This window comes from Microtus pennsylvanicus, chromosome 6, assembly GCF_037038515.1.
Source record: "Microtus pennsylvanicus isolate mMicPen1 chromosome 6, mMicPen1.hap1, whole genome shotgun sequence".
In the NCBI taxonomy this organism is placed as follows: domain Eukaryota; kingdom Metazoa; phylum Chordata; class Mammalia; order Rodentia; family Cricetidae; genus Microtus; species Microtus pennsylvanicus.
Genome location: NC_134584.1, coordinates 120,856,859 through 120,877,977, shown reverse-complemented (window position 1 = coordinate 120,877,977; position 21,119 = coordinate 120,856,859). Strand labels below are relative to the sequence as shown.

The 21,119-nt window shown below is 38.0% G+C and overlaps 1 pseudogene; it reads left to right on the top strand.

Annotated features, from left to right (window-relative positions):
- The first annotated feature begins 16,831 nt into the window (after positions 1-16,831).
- LOC142852996 (dolichyl-diphosphooligosaccharide--protein glycosyltransferase subunit TMEM258 pseudogene) lies at positions 16,832-17,180 on the top strand (annotated as a pseudogene).
- The last annotated feature ends 3,939 nt before the right edge of the window (positions 17,181-21,119 follow it).

The window sequence follows — 21,119 nt, the reverse complement described above, 5'->3', positions numbered from 1 at the left end:
GTCCTTTATTTGTGGATAGAATCCACTTATGAGTGAGTATATACCATATTCATCTTTTTGGGTCTGTGTTACCTCAGGCAGGATAGCGTTTTCTATTTCCATCCATTTGCATGCAAAATTCAAGACGTCACTGTTTTTACCGCTGAGTAGTACTCTAATATGTATATATTCCACAATTTCTTTATCCATTCTTCCATTGAGGGGCATGTAGATTATTTCCAGGTTCTGGCTATTACAAATAATGCTGCTATGAGCATAGTTGAACAAATGCTTTTGTAATATGATAGGGCATCTCTTGGGTATATTCCTAAGAGTGGTATTTCTTGATCCTGGGGTAGGTTGATCCCAAACTTTCTGAGAAACTGACACACTGATTTCCAAAAGCGGTTCCACAAATTTGCATTCCCACCAGCAATGGACAAGTGTTCCCCTCACTCCACATCCTCCTCAGCAAAGGCTATCATTGGTGTTTTTGATTTTAGCCATTCTGACAGATGTAATATGGTATCTCAAAGTTGTTTTGATTTGCCTTTCCCTGATCACTAAGGAGGTTGAGCATGACCTTAAGTGTCTTTTGGCCATTTGAACTTCTTCTATAGAGTATTCTCTGTTCAGTTCAGTGCCCCATTTTTTTAATTGGGTTAATTAGCATTTTAAATTCTAGTTTCTTGAGTTCTTATATCTTGGAGATCAGACCTTAGTCTGATGCAGGGTTGGTGAAGTTCTCCCAATCAGTAGGTTGCCTTTTTGTCTTAATAACAGTATCTTTTGCTTTACAGAAGCTTCTCATCTGGCGATGGATAGAAATAGAGACAGAGACCCACATTGGAGCACTGGACTGAGCTCCCAAGTTCCAAATGAGGAGCAGGAGGAGGGAGAATATGAGCAAGGAAGTCAGGACCGCTAGGGGTGAGCCCACCCACTGAGACAGTGGGGCTGATCTAATGGGAGCCCACCAAGGCCAGTTAGACTGGGACTGATGGAGCATGTGATCAATCCGGACCCTCTGAATGTGGCTGACAATGAGGGCTGCTGAGAAGCCAAGCACAATGGCACTGGCTTTGATTCTACTGCATGTACTGGCTTTGTGGGAGCCTAGTCTGTTTGGATGCTCACCTTCCTAGACCTGGAGAGACGGGGGAGGACCTTGGACTTCCCACAGGGCAGGGAACCCTGACTGCTCTTTGGAGAAGGAGGGTAAGGGGGAGTGGGGGGAGGGGGAGGGAAATGGGAGGAGGTGGAAATTCTTAATAAAAAGAAAAAAGGAGGGGCTGGAGAGATGGCTCAGAGGTTAAGAGCAATGGCTGCTCTTCCAAAGGTCCTGAGTTCAATTCCCAGAAACCACATGGTGGCTCACAACCATCTATAATGAGGTCTGGTGCCCTCTTCTTACCTGCAGGCATACACACAGACAGAATATTGTAAACATAATAAATAAATATTTAAAAAAAAGAAAAAAGGAAATCTCCTTTGAAAAGAAAAAAGGGAAATTTAGTAATTATAGAATAAGAGTACATAATTAAATCAACTTTTAAACTACAAAGAAGCAACTACTGACTGAAATATTTTATTTTGATATGAACTTCTCTATACTGATACAAATTTAAAGTTATTTGTGTTTTAACATACTGTATATATGTTTCTACTCTTGTTTAAGACATTATTCATTTTAAAATACAATATAAAGTTTCAGTCCTTAATGGCTATTATTACAAACTGGTTAGGATAATTAAGAAATGTAGGTTAGCACTTGCTCATCTGTAACAATCAAACTTGCAGTCATATAGGTATATGTTCAGGGTAAAACAGAGATCTATTTTGGATAGATAGTTGGTTTTTAAACACTTCAGAGACCTACAGAATATGGCATTCAAGATGTTTTAATAGCATCAGGTTTTCATGACAGTGAGACATGCCTGCCCCTGACAGTACCAATAAATGTCAACAAAGGATGATGGGCATTAATGAACCTCTAGCAGGGATTTGCTTTCATTTATGACAATGTTAGACACTGGGCAAAGGTGCTTCTCTTACCTTGACTGCTGACTGTATGTTGCCCAAAGTGAACAAGTAGAACACACACCATATTTACCAAGACAAGGTAGAACAGTCTTATAAAATTTCTGCTTTATTAAAATGCGTGTCAGATATTCTAGACCTATAGACTCATGATTGATAAAACAACATGCAGAGGAAACTTGTGTGACTGTCCAGCGTCAGTGATTTCTGTCATTTCTATAGTTTTGGAAGTTGCTTGCTCTGAACTTACTGTTTACACAGTGAAAATTTGATCTTTTTTGAGTCTGTGATTGAAGGTGAAGGCTAGGTAACACTACTTTCTCAAATAAACTAAAAAAAATCTTACAAAAGAAATGTAAAGTTTATAAGGTTGAGAGACAACAAAGTACAATTTGTTTATATAATAAAATATTTAAGGGTTAAACAATATTTTTCGATGTTAATACAAATTATGACAAAAAATGGTTTAGGTATAAAACATTAGATCCATCAAGATAGAATAAATTATAATAGAGTATTTTCTCTGAATTTGCCAAATGCTGATGGACTGGACATTCTGAATGCAATAATTATCTGATAATTTTTCTTATTGCATACAGTTTCACTATGTTAGAATTAAAATCTTTCCTTTTTAATTAGACAAAAGGGGTACTGCTGTGGGATATTTGTATACTATGTAAAGATGTATTGCTGTGATTGGCTTAATATAGAGCTGAATGACCAATAGCTAGGAAAGAGAGTACAAGTGGGACTTCCTGACAGAAAGAGGACTCTGGAAAGAGGAGAGACAGAGTCACTGGGAAGAGGCAGAAAATTCAGACATACAGAATGAAAGAGAGGCAAAAGCCAAATGTCAGGAGATACATTAATAGAAGTAGTCAATTTGAGTTATAAGAGATAGGGAAAGCCTAAGCTAAAGGACAAACATTCAAAAAATAAAATATATAAAAAATAAAAATATACCACATACATTCTGTAGCATACATTTTAAGGTAGAAACACATTTTCATAATATTAAATTTTAAAATATGAAAGTGTTTTAGTTGGTTTTCTTAGATACTTTGTTTATCATTTCGAGTTTCTAAATGCTTGTTGTAGCAACCTTGAAAGTCAGAATAGGAACAAGATGATTGAGCTCCTGAGTTAGCTCATAGTCTCACAGATAGAAGAGAAGGGGAATATCTAAGAACCTATGTTGGTATGCTGTTATTTGACCTTCCCACAACCAAGCACATTCAACCATAGACACACAAACACATGCGCACACACACACATACACACACACAAATCATTAAATTAATCAATACATGAAAAAGCAAGACAGCTAAAATCCTACCAAACTGAAAGAATGTAATATCTTATTCACTATATTGTGAGATACTGTATTTTACCAACTCTAGAGTGTTAGAAAATATAATATAAATGAAACATGTGTTATTAAAATATAAAATATTTAAAGTAATTAGCTATTGAGTAAATTAGAAAATTTTACCATCTATTCTTTTAAAATACAAAGAGATTCATGCTATTTGATGATGCATATCTTTTTGTAGATGAACTTCTTGTACATAAAACATGTTGTAGCTAAATTTCATTGTAAATGTACATGTAGATATGAATCATACACATACATACTACTTATTACCTTTAACCCATGGCCATCTATCCACATCTATTGGAAAACCCTACAATCAACAGTGGAAACATCTTAGAATGTTGCATTCAAAATAAAATGTTATATTGCAATTTAAGTGGAAAAAAAGTAAAATATAATTTGTCTTTATTTTTCATATACAGCTTAAAACTATGATTTTAATCATTATGATTGTTCTTATTGGCATTAGAGGTTTTAAAAAAGTATAAATGTTAAAATTCGTTGAGACACAGGTTTTATCATGGAACTTTAGGTTAAGTTGAAATTCACAACACTAAACACAATTAGATTTCTTTACTTCAGAACATTATTTTTCCAAATAGTTGTTTTTATTACTCTCACAAAATGATGTGTATTTAGTTTGTACCATCAGCATCAAGCACTATAACCAGGCAAGAACAGCCAGCAAAGTTCTGTGCCAGTATAAATAGAAATATAATTCCTCTTTATACAGGAAATATCTTCCTGACTCTTTTTAATGTAGCCAACTTATAGCTTTCCCAAGGCCTCATGATCTCTGTAACAGCCATTTGAAATGGGCGTTATAAAGCTTGTCTTTTCCAGCTGATTTTAAGTTAGATGAATTACCCTTGTGATTTTTTTTACATCTAAAGTTAGAACTGCTAAAATTGAACTTCATGACGAAGATGAAGATGATTTTTGCTTACCTATAGATCCAGTGAAGGCAAACAACATAAAAATTATTTTTATTTAGAAAACCCCTGAATGCCAATGCACAGAAAATACAGAGAAAGTCCAGCAGGATTATACATATAACTTCTTAGAATTATAGCTTCCTAATAGTAATTTTTGGAAAGTTATATATGCATAAATAATGTATTCTCTGGAATAATGCAAAATTGCTTGTTTTTATATTTATAATTACTTCATATTTTATTTAACTGTAATTTGAAAAAATTAAATGTCTAATGTCAACTTCATTTGTTTTTCTTAAATTCAATCAGGTATGATTGTGACTATTCATTTTTTTCCCACAGCCAACTGAGAAATAACTACATGGGGAATTGAAAACAAAAAAAAATAATCTTAATGAATGCTAAATTAAATTGTTTCAGGATTCCTGCAAATAAACTTCCACAACCTTAGCTCCTCTTACTTATAAGTATGCATGGTAGAAGCAAATGTTGCATTTCTTTCTCTGTAACGGCGTAAACGAAAGCAGACAGATTGTAAAATTAAATACAGCTTTAATGGAGAAATAGAATTACAGAACCACCATTCTGCGAAAGCAGAAGCAGAGGCTGGGAGCATGCGTGCCAAATTTATAGGCAAACGTTAGCCCAAGGCGAACACGCCCCCTAAGGGGCGGGACTTATCCCTACATCTCCTATTTTTGTCTAAATAAGACAGAACTAAATCAAATACAACTATATACAATAATAGCAAATGATAAATATAACAAACAATATTGAGAATCAAAAGTTTTGCTAAACATTCTATTTCAAGAAGTCTAAATAATGTAGAGAGTAACTACAATTATATAATCTTCAACTCCGTCAAAGATCTGAGAAGGGAATAAATATTACTTAACACATGAGATATATCCAAAATGTGCAACAATTGACAGAGACAACAGACTACCTGGGCAGTCACCCAAAGTCTCATTTGCAATGTTGAGTCAACCAACTTTGGCTAAGGCCTAACATAACTGACATACCATTATTAAAGGTAAGGAACTTTTCAAAACTATCTTACCCTGTTTTGGCAGGATATGACAGTCCTGTTTTATCCATTGATGCACGCTCTGTAGGACTACAAGATCACTCTCAGATTTGACTGACTGGAACTCAAGTGGGCTCATAGAGAACAAAGAACCTGTTTGGGTCTGACCTAAGTCCTCTAAATATATGTTATGATTGTGTAGCTTGGAATTCTTATGGGATTTATAACAGTAGGAGTGGTTTTGTCTCTGACGCTTTTGCCTGCCTTTGGGACATTTGTCCTCTTAATGGGTTACCTTAGCCAGCCTTGATGTGAGACTATATTCTAGGTCTTATTGTATTTTTTATGTTATACTTTGTTGACATTCCTGGGAGATCAGCTCTTATATGAGGCAAGGTAGAAGGGGTAGATATGAGGCAAAAATAAAGAGGTGGATAGAGGAGAGGAAGGGAAAACTGCACTCAAGATGTAACACATGAGAAAAAAATAAATAACAAAGAAATATTACCTCTGAGTAACATTATAAAATAGTAATCTATTAACTTCTAAATATGGCAACCATGACAATCATAAGGACTTATGTCTGCATAAATTTTTCACTTTAGAAAATTAAAGGAAGGACACTTTAAGTAATTTGAACAATTTAACCCCAAACTAGTAAGGCAGTCAGTATCCAAATCATAAAAAAAGACCACAGATTTCTTTTTTAGCCATTAAGTAATTCTCCATTCGTGTGCCAAAAAGTTACAATAGTGGCAAATTTGACTGTGTTTAGATCAGTGAGAAAAAAAATAATTAAAGAGATAAGTCAGGAGAAATAGGTATTAGAAGCTAGGTAGAAAACTTGAAATCATCAAGAAAATATTTATACAGTTTTGCTGCTGTTGTTTATAAGAAAAAGAAAATTGAGTTCTAGTGAGAAGCAGGCAACACCAAAAGCTGTGGGGAATTTGATTAGCAAATGAATAAGTGAATAAGGGAATTGTTGATTTGGGGTTAAAGTTGCCATCTTATAGTCTGAGATTTGTTTTAAGTAACACACAGGTAGGTTGCAAAAATCTCAAAATATTCCAAAAAAGGGAGCAACAGCATTTCTTTCATAGCTAGCTAGTTAATGATTAAAAGTAGTTTGTACAGTTATGTGATAAGAAAGTATAAGTGTGTATGTGCAGTGAAAATTCTAATTGGACTTAATATTAAAAATCTGGAGTCAGATATTAGGGGTGAAACCTGAAGGATCAGAGAAGTAAAGAAGACCATCGCTAGAGAGACTTCTTACCTCTCTGGAATCCTCAGACTGAAGCAGGGTAAGATCCTATCTCTGCGAATCCTCAGACTGAATGCCTTGAGCTCCTGTCTCCTCTGCCTTATATTCCTCCCTCTTCCCAGCCATATCCCTTCCTTCTTCCACCTTCCTAGTTTTGGGATTAAAGGCATGTGACTCCAAAATACTGGGATTAAAGGTATGAACCATGACGTCCTGGCTGTTTCTCTTGTAAACTGGATCAATCTTGTGTAGTTCAAGGTGACCTTAAATGCACAGAGATCTATCTGCTTCTGCCACAGGAGTGCTATAATTAAAGGTGTGTGCTACCACTGCCTGGCCTCTGTGGATAACTCAGCACTTTGATCATCAGGCAATCTTTATTTATTAAATAACAAACTAAACAGATGCATTTGTGTGTGTGTGTGTGTGTGTGTGTGTGTGTGTGTGTGTGTTACAGTTAGTGTGATAGAACAGGTAGTTGCGATAATAGAGAATGTATTGACTATGTAAATTTAATAGGTTACAGAAAAACTGTATCCCCAAGGAAGCATGGTTCTTAGAATCATATATGGTAACTTTATTTTCCCTTAACTCTTTGAAGCATTTCTCTCATAATATCATTTGTTTGCAAGGAATTTTCAGGAAGCAAAATAAAAAAATGTGTTAAGACAATGAAAACATAAATGGCAATGGAAAATTTTTATACTCCTTATTTTAGGGAATCCTTATTTTTATTTTCTTAGAAAAAGAGCTCTACATTTTAAACTTAAACAGTTTCAAGGTTTGAAGATAGAAATAAAATGACAATGAGTTCATACTTATCAGTTTATAAGTGTACTGTAAATGCACTGATTAGCAGAGTCTCTGTAACCTATGCATGTAAACATGATTAATTTAAAAAATAAGTTCTGTAATGGATGAAATAGCCAATTAATCAAAATATAGGAATAAAAGTATTAGATCACAGAGAAATAGAAAGTTTAAGCTTATAAAAAAATCCAGCTGATTTGCTAGGCAGAAGATAAGTCAGTGCTGTTGCTAAGCCATCTTCACTCATTTACTCTCTCAAGCTAGCATTAGCTGGGGCTTTCTGCTATCAGTGCCTATTTTGTTTTGCTAATTAATACAGGATGGGTAGTGTTGATTGGCATGACAGAAAATAAATTGCTGCTATCGAAGTCATATAAGTATAATTTTGGCTTTTTGATTTGTATTTGTAATTTCTCATCCTCAAAATGTCATTTCATTGTGTGCAAGATGGTTTCCTTAATTCCAAACCTCTCTGTGTGAATCTGCATTTTAATGTTTCAAGTAGGCATAATAACACTTCCTCTTCTCACAAGGGTGTTTTAAAGATTAATTACCTAAGTGCTTGGGACATAGGATGGGCATATAAATGCTAAAGTATTCATAATCATTAAGATACCATCTTAATATAAAATAAAAAAAATTAAAGTAGCTCCAGAGTCATTCAGGATTAAAGTAGAAAATTTGGAAAAACTCTTTGTTCATAATGGAGCAGGAAATCCTTGGGCCTACTCTGCTTGTAATTTTCTATTTCTTCGCATTCTTTTTTTATTTTATTTTATTGATATTTATTGAGCTCTATATTTTTCTCTGCTCCCCTCCCTACCTCTCCCCTCTCCTCTTCATTTCTCCCTCAAGGTCCACATGTTTCCAATTTACTCAGGACATCTTGTCTTCTTCTACTGTCTACTTTCCATGTAGATTATATCTATAGAAGTTTCTCTTAGTGTCTACATTGTTGTCTAAGTTCTGCGGGATTTTGGTTTGTAGGTTGGTTTTCTTTGCTTTAAGTTTAAAAACCACCTATGAGTGAGTGCATGTGATAATTGTCTTTCTGTGTCTGGGTTACCTCACTCAAAATAATGTTTTCTAGCTCCATCCATTTTCCTGCAAAATTCAAGCTGTTGTTATTTTTTTCTGCTGTGTCGTACTCCATTCTTCAGTTGAGGGGCATTTAGGTTGTTTCCAAGTTCTGGCTATGACAAACAAAGCTGCTATGAACATTGTTGAGCACTTGTCCTTGTGGAATGATTGAGCATCCTTTGGATATATACCCAAAAATGGTATTACTGGGTCTTGAGAAAGGTTGTTTCCTAATTTTCTGAGAAATCACCACACTGACATCCAAAGGGGCTGTCCAGCTTGCGTTCCTACCACCAATGCAGAAGTGTTCCCTTTTCCCCACAACCTCTCCAGCATAAGTTGTCATCAGTGTTTTTGATCTTGGCCATTCTTACAGGTGTAAGATGGAATCTCAGAGTTGTTTTGATTTGCATTTCTCTGATGACTAAGGATGTTGAACATTTCCTTAAGTGTCTTTCAGACATTTTAGATTCCTCTGTTGAGAGTTCTCTGTTTAGGTCTGTACTCCTTTTATTTGCATTCTATCTTTTTCTGTTTACTCACATTTAATGACTTCCTTATATTGAAACATATGAATAAATAGTGTTATTGAATTTCTTTTATCTTTTTTTATGCATTATTGAATTTCTTGATGTTACCTTCATAATAGTGTTTCTTTCTCAGTTTTACATGAAGTAATGTGTGTTACTCAAGGGTATTTGAAGTAGCTTAAGTAGTGCCCTATCACATATTTCAGTATAGAATCACATTATATTAATTACAATTGATAATGATTAATGTGCCTGTCACAAATGCCAAATAGAGCAGTGCTATGAGAATCTATGTCAAGGATGATGAAAAATAAGGGAAAGAATATGATTTTATATAGTAGAGGAAAAAGAGGTAAATGTGACATCATAGAATATTGTAGTACCTAATGCAATAAAAAGAATTTCAAATGTTTGGTTAGAGCATATTTTACTTAATGTTGGAAAAGTGTGATATGTACATTTAAATAATTCATAAGACTCTTGGTATTATGCATTTTAATAGCCTGTCACCAAAATAACTGAATTTAATTGCATTCCCAAATTTTGAAGAACATAATATTGTGTCCAGAACAATGGAGTGTTATGATAAATCAGCAGTTTAGAAATGTATGGAGACTTTGAATTACAGCAGATAATTAAATAATATGTCAACAATATTATCATTTTATCAGAATAATTGTTTGAAATACTCTATGATTTGATGTAAGGTTAAGATATTTAAGTATTTTAATGAGACACAAAAGAAGGAAACCATGTTCAAGCATATATTAGCATGATAATATGTTTCATTGTTAAGTACTGCATATACCAGGAGTTTCCTTTAAACATGAAGAAAAACACATTGAGTTTCTGTGGTTTTGGACAACCATTTCTCTTTTTTTCAATTATTTATTATGTATACGATTATGTCTGCATGTATGCCTGCCTGCCAGAAGAGGGCACCAGGTCTCATAGATGGTTATGAGCCAACATGTGGTTTCTGGGAATTGAACTCAGGACGTGTGGAAGAACAGTCAGTGCTCTTAAACTCTGAGCCATCTCTCCAGCCCCAGGACAACCATTTCTCTATCTGTTCTGGATTCCATTTATCACCCATGTTCTTTTTGTGATGCTATATCTAACTAAGCACAGTAAAATATGGGAAAAATCTGATTCGGGGAAACCATTTAGTATATATGAAATACTAGATTAATTGTTCTATGAATTTATGGAACATCATATACTTCTGTTGCACATTATTATAAGCCTAGACTACATTTATCCCATTACACATTTCCCCTTATCAGAAATCTTATCTTACTAACTTCTGTGGAATGAAATATATACCTACACTATCTACAGAGTGAATTCTCTGGGTTCAAACATGTTTTCCCTACAGTGTTTTATTCCTGCTAGTACATACAATGGACATCTGGCAACAGCTGTGATCAGTGTTCATAAGAACAAAAAGTGAAACAAAAAAGGATCAAAATAAATTTTAAAAAAACATGAAGAATATCACACATTCCACAAATTGTCATAAGGCACATGTGTTACATATGGTTGTGTTATATAGCATTCACAGCACCAAAGATACAGGGATGATATGATTATTACATGTTCAAGTCTAGCCTGGTCCACATAGAAAGTTCTAAGGAAGCCAGCCTTAAACAGTGAGAACTAAATTCTAAAAATATAGCAAATTCTCATGAAACATATCCTTGAACTTACAGATATGATAATATGATAATCATCTTTCAGAGTGGGTTGCAGGAGTTCACAGGCAACACCTTGAGCCTTTCTTTGCTACCTTGGGTCAGCTTTAATTAATTTTGATTGTAACCTTTCTAAAATTTGACTCAAATTTCCCAAAGGATGCGTATCATAATTTAACTTGCTGACTTACATGTGTAGAACAGGCCAAAGTGACACAGTTTCACCCAAATTGTCGACAATGGGCAAGAAATAATATTCTTCATATGTTCCCTGAAAATGAAAGAACAATTCACACCAGTTGAATTAGGAGTTAACATCACCCAAATCAACTGACATTTCAGTATCCAATGTGATGACATGTACCCTAACTGCAGCTCTTTTTCATCCTTAGCTAACACTGAGCTTCAGAATCATCAATACTACTTTGACAATTAGAGTTGACCTCATGTCATCATAGCTACAAAAACTAAGCTTTGGGCATTCATCGACAAAGCCTGCATACTTTCAAGGTAAGCTTTGTTGTTATTCTAGTTGTTTTTTAATTTGAAATACATTTATTTTCCCAGAATAGTTTCAAATATTCTATGAAATCTTCTTAACTCTCCACATATTTATTTTATGCAGAGAACAAAAAGATCTTGTGGACACAGAAAAGCTCTGGAGAAGCCAGGAAAGTTAAGCACACAGCTTACCTATTCAATGGAAAAAGGTGCTTAACTGCTTTTCCTGGAATGCCAGGAATGATGTAGTTTTATAACCCGGTGATCTTTGTTTTTCACTGAGATAGATTCTGCGCATATTTCACAGAATTTTTGTTTTTATTTATCCCAAACCCTTTCCCCCTAAATCTTGAGGATTGCTTTTAGGCCATAAAACCAAGTATTATGAGTAAAGTCATTGTATTTTACAAAAACTTAAATGACATAGAATGTTATCTTATGTCCATGACAGTCCTGACTCCCACAGGCATTATGTTTATCACAGCCATTCTTCCTAGACCCTTTTCATGAATATTGTTTCTAAGTCAACAAGAAACCAAAACCATCTTATGGATGAAGCCATATGCACTTTGCAAAAAGTTTCAATGTAAACATGTCTTAAATTGTCATACACTTGGGACTAAGTTAATTGTAGTCTACTGTTTTCACACAAAATTGTACTATACTTCAATATGGCTAAAATAAAATTTTCTGGAACAGACTGTAGAAGTCCTGGTTCAGTGTTGGTTACAATAAAACCAGCCTAAGCAGAGTTTTTTTCTTACTTCACTCTGATGTTGTTTCCAGCTTGCTGTAAAGCTTGCTCTGAATTCACTGCAATTTTATCAGTAAATACATTTAAGTTCTGACCACACATCCTGAAGCAACGTTCTTTTGCTAAAACTGGAATGGTAATTTGGTTTTCACAGTGATTGCAGAGTTCCTCTGCTCTGGGGTGAGATACACCATCCAGAGACTGATCTAAACTTGAGAAGCATTCTTAAACTAAAGCAATGCTATGTTATTCTAAAAAGCAAAATACCTGTTGGTCTTAAATATTATAATTTGAAGTAGGAAGACTTTAGAAAAGCAATAATTATAAAAAACGTTTGTCCAACATCATGTCATAAAGTCCTCAACAACTCAGAGTTGAACTTCTCAATCAAGATATCAAACATGACTTCACAGTGAAAGACTATTTCTCAGATCAGGAAAAAGGTATGTCTGTCCTCTTCCCTTCAATAACACCACCAACAACGCTTACCAGCATAAATCGGAGAAGACATAAGCATCCCAATGAGAATGTAAGAAAGAAAGAAAGCACTTTCTTTGGCAGATGATATGATCTTACAAAGAGGAAATTCTGAGGGATTTATCAAAAGACCGCTTAAAATTTAGTAAATGATCTAGGGAGTTAGAGAAATGGCTCAGCTGTTAAGAGGACTGGTTGGTTGCACGTCCAGAGGTCCTCAGTTCAATTTCCAGCAACCACATGGTGGCTCACAACAATCGATAGTGAGATCTGGTGCCCTCTTCTGGCCTGCAGGTACACATGCAGGCAGAACACTGTATACATAATAAATAAACAAATAAATTTAGTAAATGATCTGAAGGGTTGAGACTCAGATTGATATTCAACTGTGAACTGCATTAGCTATAGACCTGAAAAATGGGCAATCCAAACATGAACCTTGAAAACAACCAACTTCTAACACTAGGATGAGCACAATGCTTAGGAAAATAATTACCAAAAAACCTGTAAGCTAAAAACTATAAAATATTATTTAAATAAAAACCTAATAAAGAGACACCCATGTTTAAAAGTCAGAAAACTCAATACTGTTAAAGTGCTATTACTGTAGAAACTGATCCATAGCTAGTTTCCTTGGAGCAAATGGCAAGCTGACCTTAAAATTCACAAGGAAATAAAAAGGATACTGAAGAGTCAAAATATTTAAAAAAAAAGAAAGAAAGAAAGAAAGAAAGAAAGAAAGAAAGAAAAAAAAGAAAAAAGAGAGAAGAAAAAGGCTGAAGGATTCATATATTCCCCATTTCCAAATATGCCACACAAAGCTGTAGCATTTAATACTGACATAAGCATAGACACACAGAACATGGAACAGACATGTCTAGATAGAAACCTTTACAAGTACGCCGAGACCAACAACTATTCAAGAAGAGTGCAGTCCTTGTAACAAATGGTGGGAGAATAAGATATCCACATGCCAAAAGTATATTTGCATGTTGTTATCACTTTCATACAATAATAAAATCCAATAGAGCCAAAGCATGAGTATAAAACTAAACTAGAAGGATAAACATGAATCTTTGGGGCCATGCATTAGACAATGGATTTTAAAATATGACAATAAAAGGGACAAAAGAAAAAAAAAGCATGCAGTAGATTTCATCAAAATGAAGGGTGTGTCAAAGGACACATCCAAACATAGTGTATGATCCTAATATCTGGGAAGTGAGGAGACCAAAGGCTTAGTTAGGCTTTTAACCCCAGCACTTGGGAGGCAGACAGATCTGTTGAGTTCAAAGTTAGCCTGGTCTACAGAGCAAGTGCCAGGAAAGCCAGAGCTGTCTCACAGAGAAACCCTGTCTCAAAAAACAAACAACAACAAAAAAGCTGACACAGGCTTGAATAGGTTCCTTTCTTTTTCTTTATGTGTGTCTGGTCAGAGAGAGAACTGAGAACACGTTGTTGTTTTGCCTAGAAGGGCTGACCATGAGCTCCTCACACTGTAATTATAGATACATGCCACCTTATCCTGCTTTTACACAGGTCCAGGGATTTGAACTTAAGTACTCATGGTTACACAAAAAGAACTTCATCAACTGAGACGTTTTCCAGCCTCTCAATAGGTTTTTCTTCTAAAGACGATGAAGTGAAGAATTTGAAGCCCTCATATATTGCTGGTTGGGTTATAAAATGGTGCAGACGCTACAGAAGAGAGTTCAACAGTTCTTCAAAACATTAAACTCATCAGTACTACAAAATCCCCAATTATACACCTAAGTATACACTCTCAAAGTTAAACACGACCCAGGAAAATTGATCACATACTTGGTAACAAAGCAAACTTCCACAGATATAAAAAAAAAAAGTTTAGTAACTACCTGTGTCTTATCGAATCACCATGGAATAAAGTTAGAATATAACAACAATTCAACCCCCAGAAAACCTACAAACTCATGGAAACTGAACAGGTAACTACTGAACCACCCCTGGGTCAGGGAAGAAATAAAGAAAGAAATTAAAGTCTTCCTTAAATTCAATGAAAATAAAGATACAAAATACCCAATCTTATAGGACACTATGAATGCAGTGCTAATAAAAAAGTTCATAGCGCTAAATTCACAAATTAAAAAAAGACGGAGAAAACTCACATTAGAAACTTAACAGCACAGGTAAAAGCTCTAAAGAAGAAGAAGAAGAAGAAGAAGAAGAAGAAGAAGAAGAAGAAGAGGAAGAGGAAGAGGAAGAGGAAGAGGAAGAGGAAGAGGAAGAGGAAGAGGAAGAGGAAGAAGAAGAAGAAGAAGAAGAAGAAGAAGAAGAAGAAGAAGAAGAAGAAGAAGAAGAAGAAGAAGAAGAAGAAGAAGCTGACTCACCAAGGAGGAGAAGAAGACTGGAAAAATCAAGTTGAGGGTTGAAATCAACAAAATAGAAACAAGGAAAACAATCCAAAGAATCAATGAAGGAAACAGGGCTAGTTCTTTGAGTAAAATCAACAAAATTGACAAACCCCTATCCAAACTAGTTAAAAGGAAGAGAGAGAACACACAAAATAACAAGATCAGAAATGAAAACGGAGCCATAACAACAGACACTGAGGAAATTCAGAGAATCATTGGGTCTTGTTAAAAAGCTTATGTGTGACAAAGTTGGAAAATGTAAAAGAGATGGACTTGTTTTTAGATAAAATCCAAATACCCAAATTAAATCAAGACCAGGTGAGCAGCACACAATGCCTGTCTGCACTCTATGTGCTACCATACAGTTTGTGAGCTACGAGCAAGGGGCTAGAGGTTAAAATACACAAACACACAGACAGAGAGACAGAGACATGGACCTCTAGTCACTGGTAAGAAGCCCTTTAAACAACAGCACCCTGGAGGCTTAGCACCCAACAGTCAATTGGGCCAACAGGTGAAAACCTTATCCTCTGATCCTCAAGGCCAAGGCAACCTCTTTTGGCTAGAGAAAGAAGAGCTGGAGAGATAGCTCAGTGGTTAAGAGCATTGGCTGCCCTTCCAAAGGTAACAAGTTCGATTCCTGGCAACGACATAATGCCTCACAACAATCTGCAATGAGGTCCTGTGCCCTATACTGACAACAGAAGGGAAAGGCAGGAGAGATAGCTCAGTGGTTAAGAGCAATGCTTGCTGAGTTCAATAGGGACCCAGGGACCCAGGGACCCAGGTTGGCACCAGCAGGACTGCTCACTGCTGCTGCCGCGGACGTAACATGGTACGATCCACACTGGAAAAATGGTTGGGCACTTAAAAGACCATACACACACCTCCAGCGAGCTGTGACCTAGCTGTTCTGCTTCTAAGCACTCGCCCAAGGGAAACAAAACCACATGGTTGTAAGAGTCAGATCCAGACTATTCAAAGCAGAGACTTTTGTCACACCCTCAGGTTGAAAGCGGCTCGGATCCATGTCAGGTGCTGTGTCAATGATGAGGTGTGGTCTGTCTGCGCCCAGAAAAGAACTCATTAGGCTGGGGTGTGACCCAGTGGCAGAGGACTCGTCTAGCATGCAGGAGGCCTTCAGTTTGGTTCCTATCATGAGAGGGGGCAGGAATGAGAACACATGCATATAATGTCAAAAATAGTCATAGATAAGCATGCAACTCTCCAAAGAATTAGGTTCAGGGAAAGAAGACAGAGTCCCCTGAATGCCTCCCCAAAGACATTCACTTTATGATTGATTCTGTGTCTAAAACCCTGAAGATGGTAAGCAATCCCTGCCAGCGAGCACTGGGGTAGGGATGCAGAAGGGAAGAAGAGACTAGAGAAGTGCTCAGGGAAGTGTATGGGGGACAGGAGTGTTTTGCTGCTGTGGTGGTGGCCCCATAACATAATATATGCCAATGTATATTTAATTCTACACTTTTATTTAATTTGTTGTCTTTTTCTTTTATTTAGAAGGAAAGCACATGTAGCCCTGGGCCAAGAAGTTTGAAAATGTCCATTAAAAAGAGGACTTACCTGGGGTTGGAGAGGTGGCTCAGTGGTTGGGAGTGTATGCTGTTCATGCAGAGATACGAGCTGCATTCCGGCCCTCTGTCTGGTGGCTCACAACCACCTGTAACTCCAGCTCCTGCAGATCTAATGTCCCCTCTGGCCTTCTTCAGAACTGCACACACATGCACATGACACACATCCACACACATACCTAAAAATGAAAGATAAACCTTTTAAAAAACAAAAGATGAGGGTTTATCGTGTGCGGGGCAAAATGGACTCATATAGCAAGGTGGAAAATGGAAGCAGGAAACCTGCTCAGAAGCCTGAGGGTCAACTGACCTGGAGTGCATGTCACAGTGACACAGAAAACAGAAATGAGAGAGGCCTCGCCTCAAACACAGCAGAAGGAGCTCGAGGCCATGAGTAGGTACACCAGCCCTGTCAACCCAGCTATCTTCCCACACCTGATTGTGGTACTTCTGGCCATTGGCATGTTCTTCACTGCCTGGTTCTTCGTTTACAAGGTCACCTCCACCAAGTGCACTCGTGACATTTACAAAGAGCTCCTCATCTCCTTGGTGGTCACTCTTCATGGGCTTTGGAGTCCTCTTCCTCCTGCTCTGGGTTGGCATCTATGTATGAGTCCCCAAGGGTACCCACCAGGCAGCTTCACCAAGTCCCTGCTTTTATAAATTAACTTTTTACCATTGCTACAAGTGTCCCAACTGCTGTTTACAATAAAGGCAGATGTGTGACAAAAAAAAAAAAAACAAGAGATGACCCACTTGCACCTAGACTTCCAATTTGGAATTCCAGGGCTCATGAATTCTTTGCTCATTCCCCTCCATTCCCCAGCCTGAGCTGGTGTGTCCTCCCTGAAGGCAGGGCCAAATGTAGGTCCCTCCTGTTTCTCAGCTTCTACCTGCTCCAGCATAGCCCCGTGTGCATACTTTAAGCACATGCAGTTTATTGTTTACGAAAATAGCTACATAAATCTTTTCTAGGGTTGGAAATATTCCCCTCTCCGGGTTTGACTCAAACAAGTAGAAGAAGTCAACAATAATATATAAGGCCATAGAAGAGTGTTTCTCAACCTGTGGGTCTCAAACCTTTGGGGGGGAGTCAAATGACCCTTTCACAGGGATCACCTAAGACCATCAGAAAACACAGAGATTTACATTACAATTCATAACCGTAGCAAAATTACAGTTATGAAGTAGCAATGGAAATAATTTTATGGCTGGGGGGTCTCCACAACATGAAGAACTGTGTTAAAGGGTTGCAGCTTCGGAAGGTTGAGAACCACTACCATAGAAAATCTAAACAATGAATTTCTAATCAATCAGTTAATTGATCAACTACACATGACAGTGGCAGAACTCCGTGGCAGACTCCATCACTCCAGGAACACACCAAACATCCTCAAACTCACCGACGAGCTGGAGCAGACCAGGAGCAACAGAGTGCGTTTTCCAACTACAGAAGCAGAGATTAGAGGTGAGTAACAAAAAGACAATGAGACAGGGCTAGGATGAGGGTTAGTGGGAGAGGGACTGGCCTGGCACAGGGCCCGGGGATAACAAAAAAGATCTCCAGAGAGCAGGTCATTAAGTAATGCCCTGAAGAGGAAGAATTTAGCTTTTAGGGTGATGCAAAGATGGATTTATGTGCCTCCACCCCAAACAACTAGAAATCGAGGCACAACATCTATCGTGTGGCTTTCTCTTTGCATTCCATCGCTCTCTACCCTTTATTTCTTTCCTTCCTTTCATTCATTTTTTCTTTTCATTTCATTTTATTTATTTATTTATTTTTATTTTTTTTTTGAGACAGGGTTTCTCTGTGTAGCTCTGGCTCTAATGGAATTTGCTCTATAAACCAGGCTGGCCTTTAAGTGAAAGAGCCGCCTGCCTCTGCCTCCTGAGTGCTGGGATTAAAGGTGTGCGCCACCACCTCCTGGTTTCTTCTGTTTGATTGATTGATTGATTGATTGATTGATTGATTGATTATGTATACAGTGTTTGGCCTGCACATCAGAAGAGGGCACCAGCTCTCACTATAGATGGTTGCGAGTCACCATGTGGTTGCTGGGAACTGAGTTCAGGACCTCTGGAAGAACAGCCAATGCTCTTAACCTCTGAGCCATCTCTCTAGCCCCCCTTTTTATTTTACTTATTCTTGTTTTATGTGTATGAGTGCTTTGCCTGCATGCATGTCTATGAGCCATGTGCTAAACATGCAGTGTCTGAGGAAGCCAGGAGTGGGCGCTAGATGGTTTTGAGCCACCATATGGGTGCTGATGTGTGTGGGGGGGGAATTGACCCAGCGTTCTTAACTGCTGAGCCATCTCTCTATCCCCACCAGCCCCCGTTCTTATTCGCATAAGAATAAGACACGACTTATTTGCACTTGACTTCTTTGGCGGGTGTCTTCGTATGTTTGTCTGTCTGGACAGGAGAAAGCCTGCTCACTGGTGTCCCTCCTGTGGCCTGGAATGACTTCTCACCCTGTAGAACTTTCAGTAAATGTTAACTGAGTGACTCAACCCTTCCTGTCACCTTGGTCATTTGTGGTGAAGGCGGTTAGCAGTCAGTACCCTCTCCTTCCAGCCCTCTATCAGGAATGGACTCTTTCCTCCTCTGAACTTCAAGTTGAAGGCAGCAGAGGGCGCCTGGCCATCTACATCAAAGAGTCTAAAAGTGACATTACATTTAAGACAAACTATTAAATTTTCAAAAATAAGAATTTTACTAAAATAGGACTGGTACTTAATATTCCCACTATTTTAGGATTCTGATCTCACTTTAGCTGTTCTATTCCATTTCCTCTTCGGCAATGAAAATGTCCATCTCCTGTGAATCACTGTGACATGTATCACCAGAGCTCTCCAGTTTAGCTCTGAGAGTCTTTCAGATAATAAGAGCATTAAGCCCGGCTGCTTCCAGATCTCTCTAAATCTTCCACAGGGAATACATGCTCCATTCTAGAGGCCTGAAGAGGGACTGCGGTTCTATACTGTGTACTGATGTGATGTCTTCTGTACTGCTGCTTGGAAGTTACCTAATATTCTTATAAAAGCCAGGGAGGAAAAGGAATGTTTTTAAAGAGACAACATAAGGGGACAGAAAGGGGACATAATATTCCCCTGAGCAATGGGCAGGATGCAGTCTGTTGCTACAATGAACATGATGTCTAGAGACTCAGCCCGTATTGCTGTCTCTGTCTGATCAGATAAATGTTTTCTGTTTTGTTTTGTCCCCCCCCCCCCGCCACCACACAGAATCTGCAAGCAATGCTGGAGACCATGGAAGCCTTCATCTGGTTCCACCTCTTTTTCCTCTCTCATTTGTAGTGAACTCTGTCCTCCAGGCATGCTATTCCCAGCTCAGCACTCAGGAGGCAAAGGCAAGTGGATCTCTTGAGTGCGTTGTTAGTCTGGTCTACAGAGTAAGTTCCAGGACAGCCAGAGCTACAGAAAAACCCTTTCTCAAAAAACAAGCAAACAAATAATAACAATAAAAACACCCCCTCCCAAAAAAAAAACCTGGTCCTGGTAATGAAAATTTCAACCTCTCGTGAATCCCTGTGACCCGTATCACTCAAGAGCTTTCCAATTTAGCGCTGAGATTCTTCCAGACCACAAAAGCATCAATTCCTGCCTCTTTCAAATCCCTCTAAATCTTCCACGGGGAATATGCTCTCCCTTCCACAAGTCTGAAGAAGGAGCAAAGACACCATCCTGACTGGCTTTTCCTTTGGGAACAGTGAGGTGCGGCTGTTGTGGATGCAGTCCTAGGACAGCACTGCAGACAGGTTCTAGCCCAGAAGAGCTTTATGAGGATAACAATCTCAGTTTCAGCCTTGAAAAATACGGAACGCTTCACGAATCTTGGGGCCATGATAATCCCTGCATTGCTCCAACTCTAGTGTATCTGCTGCCAAAATAAACGCATTTCTTTTATCTTTTGACGTCCTATTTGGGGTAAAAATACGCAGCTGCTCCTGGATACACTAGCTAAGTGGGAGACTCTGACCTAGACTGGAACAAGTGGGCTTCTGTTTCTGGGAATCTCTTCGGGAAAAATCACACAACGCCATTGTTTTTCTTCTTAAGAACTAGGTTTCTAGAAAAATCTCGAATGATCTGGGAGCTCATGCCTCCTCAGAGCTTCAGTGATTAGTGGTTACCAGATCCAAGCCAGTTTCATTAAAGGCGGTGCTTTGGCGGCGTTCCCATGAAGAAGGAAGTTCATTTGTATTCCCTCTGCCTGATATTTTGCTTGTCCTTGTCCTTACTTTGCGCCATTCCTTGAGTACACCCCAAAGATGATACCCTCTAGGCAATGAGCATTTCCACTCTGCCTTTTCAAACCGTAGGATCTGTCTTCCACTCTGCCATTTGAGTCAAATTTTGGAGCATATTTTCCTACCACATATTTGTCATACTATAAATTGAGCACCGTTGGGAGGATAGATTGGTGTCATCAGCAGGGGCCTCCCCGTGGAGGGACGTGTCGGTCAGCGGAGCCACGCCTGCAGAAGGTCAAGGGCTGTTCTCTCGCTCAGGGCAGTGCCTCGAGAGCCTGACAACGACTGGCACATTTCCATGGGGTAGGGAATGGGGCTGCCTTAACTTGGGTCAGAAATCCCCTAAATGCACGGAAATTTCTCTGGGGATATGAGACGTCCAGAAGTCCACT